Below are 12,320 nucleotides of genomic sequence, written 5' to 3'. Positions count from 1 at the left end.
AGCTTTCTCCTGTTTTGTGTATGATGGTGTATTGTCTTGTTTTACGGTTGTAATGGGGGTTCATCTATATTTTCAATAGAGCTAACCCGATTTTCTTTGAAAGTGTTTGAAGCTTTGTAATATTGATATCAGTATATGTTAATCTTGTTTTTTTGTAGTAGTGTCTATTACATACAGTTCTGTTAAAAATATAGTATACTGTCCCTTTAATGCAAAAGTTGATTTTTGTATCATGTATGAGTTCCACATTGTTTAATCTTCAAATATATTATTGTTAGCATATTTTCACCCCCCACTCCTAAAAGGACTTTAAACCATATTCATTGTTCAAACAAATGTCTTTATAAAAAAAAATTAACACAATAATGTCTCTTTAAGAAAATAGACTTTATTTAACACGTCAATATAAATCTGATTTCAATATTTAATTTTTGAACAAGTACATGTAGATATACCAACAAGCTTCAAATATGTGTTAGCATATGTAATTTTGTTAAAGGGACAGTTTAGAAAACAAATAATGTTTTGCATTATTCTAAAAGTCAATTTTGTAATATCAATGATATCAAATGTTTCTCACCAATTAATCATTTGTCTGTGTTTATTTAAATTTGCTAGCTAAACCTATGAGGTTTGTGTGCTCATTTCTTCGAGCTTGAAGAGTGCATGTAATCATTATACAATTTGACCACTAGAGGGCATTTGGATAGCATTTGTATATGTAAAACCTTGTGCTCATACAGCATATTATTTACCATGTATTGATCATTGATATCTAAAATGTTGTTATGTCAGAACAACAAATAAGTGGTCATTTTTCCTAGTCATAGATACAAGGTTAAGCACATAAGTCACACGTATTTCTCCATGTTTTGTTGTTTCCAACTTGATAATGCGTAATACAGTGTTTTCTTTGTAATCAATAATTTTCTGACTGTCCCTTTAAGCTGTGTTATTGGCATTCAAACAGTAATATGCCATCATGGATAATTGTAATGGTAATTTTGTTTGCGATTCGGGAAACAGTTTGGACATCACATCACAGAAACCAATCAATATCATGAACAAGGATAGGTATGTGATGATGTGGTTTTCACACACTTATAACCCACACTCTGCAAACAATCTGCCTCCATGGACCCGGTCCCATAGAAGTAGATTATATACAGAGTGTGGTCCACAAGTGTATGAAAACCACATCATCACATACCTATCCATTACACATTAAATAAAAAAAAACATTAAAGATGAAAATAAATACTTACTTCCTCTTCCTTCCCCTCTTCCCACGGGGCTGAGGCTCTCGGAGGGGCAACTGCCGACTCCGAAGAGTTCTCCTTGGAGATGTTGTGGGAAGAGTGGAAGGAAGAGTACTGGGACGACCAAGGTGAGGAGGAGAAGATGGCTGAGGAGGAGAAGATGGCTGAGGAGGAGAAGATGGCTGAGGAGGAGAAGATGGCTGAAGAGGAGGAGATGGCTGAAGAGGAGGAGATGGCTGAAGAGGAGGAGATGGCCCGGCAGGAGTAGATGGGCCGGCAGGAGGAGATGGCCCAGCAGCAGGAGGCCCAGCAGCAAGAGGCCCAGCAGCAGGAGGCCCAGTAGCAGGAGGCGGACCAGGAGGTAGACCAGCATGCGCCTCCCAGGAAAAAATTGAACATCTCTTGGTGCAGATTAAAGATTCTGTTTTGGCCTTGTTCGATTCTATTAAGTATGTTTATTATTTGGTTTTGTCCTTCAATTATTTGATTTTGTCCATCAAGAATTCGAGTGCGGGCTTCGATATTTTGTATCCGGGAGTTACGCATCTGGTCTATGTAGTCCAGTAGAACCCGCACCTCCGCTATTTCCTCTTGTTGTGCTTGGCGGGGTACCCGTGCACGGCGGGGTGCCCATGCACGGCGGTGTGCGGGTCGTTGAGGGTCCTCTGGTTCCGCGGGCTCCTCCTCTGCTTCCGGGGCCTCTTCATCAGCTTCCGTGCGCTCTTCGTCACGGGGGGCCTCTTCCCTCCGAAGTGGAAATTCCTCCCCACCACTCTCATCCCGGGGAGATGGATGAGGCTGTGTTTCTTGTGCTGCCTCCTCCCCAGACTCTGTATATTTAAAAAAAATTTTTTTATATATTAGCATATTTGCAAATCAAGCTTTAAATGACTTAGCTTACGATACAATTACAAATGCAGAATCATTAATACACTTTGAAATCTAACAAACAATCAATACGATTTCCGCATTTTCTAAACCGTGTTTGTGATATCTCTGGTCAATCTGAATGTTTTCGCGTTTGTTTTCAGTCTGTTTAAATGCACACCTAACCTATAGCCTAGATAGTGATGTAACCGCAAAGTAATTGAATGCGTGTAAACAACGTTATAGCATTAATCTGATCCTTAAAGGGACATGAAACCCAATGTTTTATCTTTCATGATTTAGAAGCATACATTTATTATCAACTTTCTAATGTACTTTTCTTATCTAATTAGCTTCATTCTCTGGATATTCTTTGCTGAAAAGCATATCTAAATATGCTTATAAGATGCTGATTGTTAGCTGAATATAGCTGCCTCCTGTGATTGTTTCACCGTGTGCATGGCTATTTCTTCATTAAAATATATCTCAAGAATGATTCAAATTAGGTAATATAAGTACATTTGAATGTTTTGTCAAATTGTATTCGCTACCTCAATCATGAAAGTAAAGGTTTGCGTATAGTGTCTCTTGAAATACATTCGTATGTGAATTTATTGTTCAATGAGCTTAACGTCAGATGAGAGTGGCAGGTTCCCGGTATCAATTCCTCCGATACCGACTATTTCCACCTCGGAGATGCTGGGCCGCAACATTTCCTCCCATCGGCAGTACTCTATTTCCAGGGCAGGTCCGCCACCGGTTCCTGCGGCATGTCGGGCCTCCAGTCTTAACTTTTTCTTGAGATCCATCTTACAGTCCCGGTAGCGATGTTTTATCGAATCCAGATCTCTGTTCCGGCCACCCACTGCATTGACTGCATTTCTTATCTCATTCCAGAGCCTCCTCTTGTCAGTCGGGGTAGTCTTCTGGTGCTGCAGCCTCCTATACCTGGCCATATAGGCCTCTACAAGGGCCTCCTTCTCCTCCATCGAAAACCTCGCCTCCCTAGTCGCCTTGGCCTTCCCCTGTGACGATGCCCTCTGTTTCCCGGACTGTGAAGCCCTACTCTGTCCGCCACTGGGCCCAGCCACTTGTTCATCTTGAACCAAGTGGCTGGGTCCACCCACCGCTTCCACCCCCGCTTCTTGCCCCCCTTCCTGCCCCCCTTCCTGCCCTGTTCCTCTCCCCCTCCCTCTCCTCCCCCCTCTACCTCTCCCCTGCCTGGCCTCCATCTGTTCCCTAAACTAAACCCCAAATAATCAAACAAAAAGTGAGTGTGATGAAATGAAAGGGGGTCAAAATAAAGAACTAAAAAGACAAAAAAAGTGCTGAAAGTGTGAGAGGGATGTAAACAAACAAAGAGGGTAAGGAGTATTTAAATAAACCAAAAGAAGAAGAAGACTAAAAGGAGGATATGTAAACTAAATGTAACTAGGGGATGGGTATGGGATGGGTATGGGATGGGTATGGGGTATGGGATAAGAGTAAATGGGATGAAAGGGAATGGGACTACAGGGAATGGGCTATGGAGTGTAGTATGAGGGGGTAGGGGGTATGGAGTGTATGTAGTGTTATTGATAAGTGTATGTATGTATTGAATGTGTTTGCGTGTAAATGTGTTACGTGTACAGAAAAATCACTCGCTCGCTAACTCACACTACTACTAATTCTCACTAACACACTACTACTAATTCTCACTAACAAACACTCCCACTAACTCTCACTAACTACCACTAACTCACGCTCCCACTAACAACTCTCACTAACAACTCCGACTCCCACTAACTCACTCACGCTCCCACTAACAGACTCTCTCCCACTCCCACTAACTCCCACTATCTCACTCACGATAACACTAACAACTGACTCTCTCACGCTAACACTAACTCACTCACAATAATGCACCAACTCTCTAATCTTAAACCTCCAATCTCCAAAGACCCACCAGCAACACAGTCAAAGAAGCCCTGCTTGTGTGGTGCTTATATACCCTGTGTAAATGTTTAATGATGTACCAATTTCCGTTTTAAATTGTGTTCAGGTGTGCTTTATTAGCAATTAATATTAGTGCAATGTGTATTAGTTGTGTGAATTTGCGCATGCTCATTTTGAGTTAGTATTTGTGGAATGTGTAGAATGCGATGATGTCATAGTGGTCGTTTTCTCTAACATTGTCCAATAGTATTCTTTTTAAATGTGATGGTATTAGTGAAGTGTTGTATATGTATGTTTGTCCTAATATATAGTGATATTGAATGCGATTATTTTTCTAGTGTATGTATATATTTTTTATTCCTTGTTGTTATTTTGCGAATTTCCGCATCTTAAAGTATATGCATATTCCCCGTATTAAATTTTTTTTCAAATCTCCCCGCTTGTGAATGTGTAATGCTTGTGTGCTTTGTTGATTGATTGTTGTTGTGACATTTGCGGCGTGTTATTGTTGTGCATGATGTGGTATGCGTCATATGACCGAGCTGTGCGTATTCTCGCGAGATCGAGTGTTAGGTGAAAAAAGCTATTTTTTGGCTTTCCCATTGATCTCTATGGGAGACTGTCTAACGCGGGCAGTATTCCGCGTGTGACATACACGCGTTAGGAGCATCGTTAGATGGTCTTTTTTGAACTCTAAATACCTGAGTCAAACAATGCCGTACGTTAGACATAAAACACGCGTGGCGTTAGCATCCCATCTACCGCCGAACTCCAAATCTAGCCGATATTATTTTACCAATCAGGTAAAGGAAGCTTACAATGAAATCTCATGAGAGTTAAGTCAAATCTCATGAGATCACAGTAAGAGTTCATGACCTCAGCACTGCTGATGCTGATTGGCTGCTGTTCATTTCTTCATTTTTTTTTTTACCTGCAGCTGGGAGCAGCTGAGTATAACTTTTTACACAGAACTTACTCTGCTGAGCTGAGGAAATTGTGAGGTAAAATATCTTCCTTTTTTACATAGAGATGCTCAGGTGATATTTTCCTGTCAGCTTTTTATAGTTATACTGCATCAGTTTCAAGTGATTTAGCATATGAGTATTATGTCCCTTTAATATGTTTATTCTAGTGGTGGCATTGTCTGGAGCGGAAGATTAGGGGTTAAACATTTTATTTTAGTGTTTGCGATGCGGGAGGGCCTCGGTTTAGGGGTTAATAGGTAGTTTATGGGTGTTAGTGTACTTTTTAGCACTTTAATTATGAGTTTTATGCTACCGTGTTGTAACATAAAACTCATAACTGCTGACTTTAGAATGTGTTAGGGATCTTGTCGGTATAGGGTGTACCGCTCACTTTTTGGCGTCCCAGGACAGACTCGTAATACGAGCACTATGAAAGTCCCATAGAAAAAAGACTTTATGAAGTTTACCTAAGTCGTTTTGCGGTAAAGCCAAAAAAATGTGCGGTGCCCCTAAACCTGCAAGACTCATAATACCAGCAGTAGTAAAAAAGCAGCGTTAGCACCTGTTAATGCTGCTTTTTAGCTTACCGCAATACTCGTAATCTAGCCGTAAGTATTATGTTAGCCTCATGGAATGTTGATAATAACATTTTATGCAGCCATAATAGAATTATCCATTAGGCTTTATTTTGGTTCATTTTGTTTTTTTTGTATATACAATCAAAATTCTTACCTGCTTTTTAGAGTGATAGGTGTATTAGAAATCCTCTTCAGCTTTGCATGTTGCGCATGTGATGATGCTATTTATGTCATAGGGTGACGTGTAATCATTGTGTGCCATTTGTTGGTGCCAAAACTTTCCCGCCAAAAATGTAAATTTTACCGCCAATTTTTTCCACACCAAAATTGCCATTATAAGCTCCACCCGCAGCTCATTCAGTGTTTTCAGTAAACACTTAGAGACCTTTCATGCAGCATTTAATGAATCGGTTTTCTTTTTTAATTTTTTTTTTGCTCTGTTTCCAATTCTCTCAAGCCTGTTTTATATATATATATATATATATATATATATATATATATATATATATATATATATATATATATATATATATATATCATATATAGGAGCATGGATATAAATTTGCAGAATTAATTTACTTTTATTTTTTCAAATTTTATTTTTTTGCAATTATGTCTCAAACTGAACCTGTGTAAAGGATTCACCTATTCTGCCTATTGCTACACTGTGCCTTTAAGGAGATCACCTCCTTCCTATAAAGCGCACTTCCTTCCAGTATTCCTTGCTGGATTATTGAAGTTCAATGGCGTCTTCAAGCTGACAGCTACTCTTGTGGTTCCGCTACAAATTCCTTTCGTCTTGTCTAAAGACTTATTCAGCCTCCTCTCCCTGTCTTCTGCTGAATTTAAATTACCACCAAGCTAATGCCGAATTGAATTATCCAGTCGGGGAAAAAGAATTGTTGGCAATTAAAAGTTCGTTTGACCATTGGCATCATCTTCTGGAGGGAGCTGTCTACCCCATCATAATATTCACAGACAACAAAAACCTGCAATATCTGCAAACCAATAAAACTCTTTCCTCTAGACAACTTTGATGGAGCCTTTTAACTATAACGTAACTTACAGGCCTGGTGAAAAAAATGGAAAGGCTGATGCTCCTTTCCGACACCAGCAGACCGAAAGATTGTCTTATCTTACACACTGATGGCTTATACTATAAGGAAAAGAAATTATACGTACCAGCCTCTTACCGTCAACTGGTACTACGACATGTTCATGAATCACCCCTAGCGGGACATATGGGCACAACGAAAACTACTGAACTCCTTCTCCGTTCTTATTGGTGGCCTGGTATCAGGAAATCTGCACAAGCTTTCTTGTCCAAATGTGCCATTTGTGCCACTTCAAAACACTCGAAACAATGACCTATTGGTTTTCTACAACCACTTCAAGCACCCCAAAGACCTTGGGACAAGGTCTCAATGGATTTCATAGCTGACTTACCCAGATCCAATGGGTTCAATACTATATTTGTTGTCACGGACCTCTTCTCAAAAATGGCTCATTTTATCCCCACGACTGCTCTTCCCATTTCTAAACATACCGCTGACCTCTTCCTGAGAGACATTGTTCGTTTGCATGGTATACCAAAATCTGTTGTCAGTGACCGCGGAACGCAGTTCACATCCAGATTTTGGAGGAACCTCTGTAAGGCACTACATATGGAACAATGCCTCACAACTTCTTTTCATCCACAATCAAATGGGCAAACTGAGTGAGTAAACCAAACAGTAGAACAGTACTTGCGATGCTATTGTTCTCAAGAACAACACACCTGGGCGACATTTCTTCCATTGGCTGAATTTGCACATAACAACCATGTGAACTCTTCCACTGAATTTAGCCCTTTTTACATCAACTACGGACTGCATCCTCGCTATGAACTTTTACCTAAGATTGACTCACCTTGCCCTCAGGTAAATGATACTGTGAATGACATCTCCTGGATTTTCTCTTCTGTAAGAGATCATATACTCGAGGCGCAAGCCTCACAGAGCAAGTACTATAACTTACGAACTAGGGGAAGTTCCCAATATACAGTTGGTCAACGAGTTTGGTTATCTACCAGAATCCTGAAATTACATTACCCCTGTAAAAAGTTGGGTCGAGCTTTTATTGGTCCTTTTACCATAACATCAATAAACAATCCTGTCATGGTCACCTTGGAACTTCCACCTACTCTAAGGGTACATCCCACTTTTCATATCTCTCTGGTTAAACCATGTAACTCTGATGCACCCATGCCAAAGGATCTTCCTGGTGTTTCCAGTTTGGACTCCCAAGAAGAATTCCAGGTTCACAGTATCCTCGATTCCCGTCTCCTTCGTGGACGACTGTTTTATCTTGTTCATTGGTTGAGCTATGGGCATGAGGATGATTCTTGGGAGCCTGCCTCCAACCTTTCGGCCCCTCAACTTGTTTCACTGTTCCATCGGCGGCATCCTGACAGGCCTCGTCCTTGAAACCTCGCTGTGGTTTCCTTGGGGGGGGGGGTCTATGTAAAGGATTCACCTATTCTGCCTATTGCTACACTATGCCTTTAAGGAGATCACCTCCTTCCTATAAAGCGCACTTCCTTCCAGTATTCCTTGCTGGATTATTGAAGTTCAATTGCGTCTTCAAGCTGACAGCTACTCTTGTGGTTCCGCTACAAATTCCTTTCGTCTTGTCTAAAGACTTATTCAGCCTCCTCTCCCTGTCTTCTGCTGAATTTAAATTACCACCAAGCTAAGTATAAGACCGATCTTATACTTACAAAACTCCAGCTACCTCTGCCTTCTCCCCAGCGACCGGAGACTCTGAACAGGCGCCTACGTCATCAGCTGCGGCCGCCTCTCTCCTGCATTGTCTCTCTCCCTACTGAGTCGCCGGGTAAGCTCCGGTAAGCAAGGAAACAACACAGCAGCGTCTCGTTACACCTGTACATCTCAGGCAATAACAGCTTGTAACGGATTCTATATGAGAAACCTTAACTGACAAGGACAAGAGGTATGATTTGTCTTATCTAATATTTGTGCTTCAAGCCGTAACTTAACTTACTGACATCTTATACCTCTGATTTCAGTTGTTAATAGATACGGCGATATCAAGTCACTATTGTAACTTAGGAAAACCCTTATGTTTAGTTACCATTGTGACACATAACCAACTTTTCATATAGTTCTTTATGAAGATATAAACAATAATTATTTAGAAGTATCATCTGTTCTGAGATATTACAACCTGCCTCTGATGTTATCATAGGATTTGAGCTGCCTAAACAGGTATTTAACAAAGCTAAGTATGCATGTTGTAATTAAGTTGATCTAAATTATTCAGCTCTATTATGTGACTCTTGTTTAACAAATTGTTAAATAAATCTATGAGTACAAATACACACACTGTTATTCCATCTCAGTCTAAATGCACATATCATTACTGCAGAAATGTAAGATTTTAATGCTACAGCTATAGAGAAGGCAATGGCTACTATTTTGCCTTTAAATAAATGTAAAAGGTTTTTGCAACATTTTCCTAAACTTAGTGAATTAAGTTCTGACCTTCAGCATACTGAAGTATCCTCTACTGATGGGGTCTCCTCAGATTCAGTGGATGCCACGTCAGAGACTGATATAGACAAATCTTTTTTATTTAAGTTAGAATATATTTGTTCTCTCTTAAAGGAAGATTTTGTTTATTTTGGGTATTGAGGAGTCTAAATCTCTTGATGATCAAGCTAGTAATTGTCTAAATTCTGTATTTAAGACTACTGTTATTACTCCTAAAGTATTTCCTATTCCTGATGAAATTTCTAATGTGATTGCTAAAGAATGGTCTAAGCCTGGTACCTCTTCTAACCCTTCTTCTAGGTTTAATAAATTGTATCCTTTACCTGTAGTCAAGGATCCTTTAGATAGGAAGCTTGAATCTTATCCAAGAAGGGCAAATTTAAATTCTGGCTACATTCTTAGACATGTTATATCTATGGCTGATGTTGCTGCTGCTTCTACTTTTTGGTTAGACAGTTTAACACAGCAGTTGTCTTCAGATTCTGAATGATCTAACATTATTGTTTTACTTCAACATGCAAATCATTTTATTTGTGATGCTATATTTGATGTTAGGAAGATCAATGTCAAATCCATGTATTTAGCCATTCTAACTAGAAGAGCTTTATGGCTTAAATCTTGGAATGCTGACATGGTGTATAAAACTAGATTATTTTCTCTCTCTTTTCAAGGTAAACATCTTTTTGGTTCACAATTGGATCCTATTATCTCCACTGTTACTGCCCCAAGACAATAAATCTAAGGGTAAATTTAAAGCTCCCAATAGTTTTCGTTCTTTTCGTCAGCATAGAGAACAGAAAACCACTCCTTCCCCTAAGGTCTCTGGCTATAATTGGAGTCTTAAAAGAAACCAAATCCTGCCCCTAAACCTATATGAAGGTGCGGCCCTCAAGCCCGTAGGGGGCAGACTAAAGCTATTTCAAAGAGTTTGGACAGACTCTGTCCAAAATCAGTGGATTCAGAATATAATTTCTTAGGATTCAAAATAAAACTTTCTTTGGGAAGATTATTTCTTACCCATGTAACCAAAAACCCAGTAAAAGCTTAAGTCTTTCTGAAATGTCTTTCAGATCTAGAACTTTCAGGGGTAATTTTTCCCAGTTCCACAGCAGGACCAATTTGTCGCCCTTCCATTTGGCCTTGCAACAGCACCAAGAATATTCTTAATAGTTTTAGGTGCCCTTCTATCTGTAATCAGAGAGCAGGGCATTGCGCTGTTTCCTTATTTAAATGATATCTTGGTACTAGCTCAATAAATTTATAGGTAGATTCAGCGTCCATGACTCTATCCATAACAGAAAAGAGATGTTTGAGATTGGTTTCAGCTTGTCTAAAGCTTCAGTCTCTTATCATTCGCTTCAGTGGCTATGTGCATGGAAGTTTTAGGTATCATGATTGCAGCATCGGACGCAATCCTTTTTGCTTGTTTTCATATGAGACCTCTACAGTTTTGCATGTGTCACCAATAGTGCAGGAATTATACTCAGTTATTAAAACTGATATACTAAAATCCCAACTCTCCACTCTCTCTGACTTGGGGGTTATACCATCACCTTATTTTTTAAGGGGCCTCCTTTGTTTGTCCACAGATGCACGTCTCTCAGGTTGGGGAGCTATTTGGCAGTCTCTGACAACAAAAGGAGTTTGAAATCCTTGAGAGGCAAGGCTACCAATCAATATCTTAGAACTCTGCGCTAGTTTCAGAGCTCTTCAGGCTTGGCCTCTATTAAAGAGAGAACCGTATATTCGGTTTCAAACAGACTATGTCACAACAGTGGCATATGTTGTCAATTATCAAGGGGGGACTCGCAGTCCCATAGCAATAAAATAAGTATCTCTAATACTTTTTTGGGGGAATCCAATTCTTGTCTAATAACTGCGATTCATATACCAGGTGTAGACAATTTGGAAGCGGATTATCTCAGCCATCAGATTCTACATCCGGGGAGTAGTCTCTCCATCCAGATGTGTTCTATCAGATTGTGCAGATGTGGGGTCCTCCAGACATAGATCTGATGGCCTCTCGTCTAAACAAGAAACTTCCCAGATACGTCTCCCGGTCCAGGGAGCCTCGGGCGGAAATGATGAATGCTCTAGCAGTTCCATGGTTTTACCAACCTGCTTACATTTTTTCACCTCTGGGAGTGATCTTAAAGATCATAATGGAATAATCTTATGTGTTTCTGATTGCACCAGCATGGCCTCACAGGTTCTCGTATGCAGACCTTGTCCAAATCTCCAGTTGCCAGCCTTGGTCACTTCCTATAAGACCATACCTTCTGTTTTAAGGCCCAGTTTTCCATCAGGATCTCAAATCTCTAAATTTGAAGGCATGGAAATTGAAAGCTTAGTTCTTAGTCATAGACGTTTCTTTGACTCAGTAATTAACACTATGATACAGGCTTGTAAGTCTGTTTCAAGTAAGATATATCATAGGGTTTGGAAAACCTTTATTTCTTGATGTTCCACTCATGATTATTCTTGGCATTCATTTAGAATTCCTAGGATTTTACAGTTTCTTCAGGATGGTTTGGATAAAGGTTTGTCTGCAAATATTTTGAAAGGACAAATCTCTGCTTTTTCTTTCTTTTTTGCTAAGCTTCCTGATATTCACTGTTTTGTTCAGGCTTTGATTTGTATCTAGCCTGTTATTTAATCAATTTTTCCTCCTTGGAGTCTCAATTTGGTTTTAAAGATTTTGCAGGCTCCTTCTTTTGAGCATATGCATTCTTTCTATATTAAACTACTTTCTTGGAAAGTTTTATTTCTTTTGGCTATCTCTTCTGCTAGAAGAGTTTCTGAATTGTCTGCTCTCTCTTGCGAGTCTCCTTATCTGATTTTCTATCAAGATAAAGCTGTTTTGCGGACTTCGTTTACATTTTTGCCAAAGGTTGTGAATTCTAATAACATCAATAGGGACATTATTGTTACTTCCTTGTGTCCTAATCCTAAAAATACTCTTGAAAGGTCTTTACATTTTTTGGAAGTGGTAAGAGCTTTGAAATATTATGTTGAGGCTACTTAAGATTTCAGAAAGACTTCTAGTCTATTTCTTATTTTTTTCTGGTTCCAGAAAAGGTCATAAAGTCTCTGCCATTTCCTTGGCATCTTGATTGAAGCTTTTGATTCACAAAGCCTATTCGGAGGTGGGGCAGTCTCCGCATC

Source organism: Bombina bombina, chromosome 3 (genome assembly GCF_027579735.1).
Source record: "Bombina bombina isolate aBomBom1 chromosome 3, aBomBom1.pri, whole genome shotgun sequence".
Classification (NCBI taxonomy): Eukaryota; Metazoa; Chordata; class Amphibia; order Anura; family Bombinatoridae; genus Bombina; species Bombina bombina.
The sequence above is the reverse complement of the archived record's forward strand: the minus strand, read 5'-3'. Positions refer to the sequence as shown.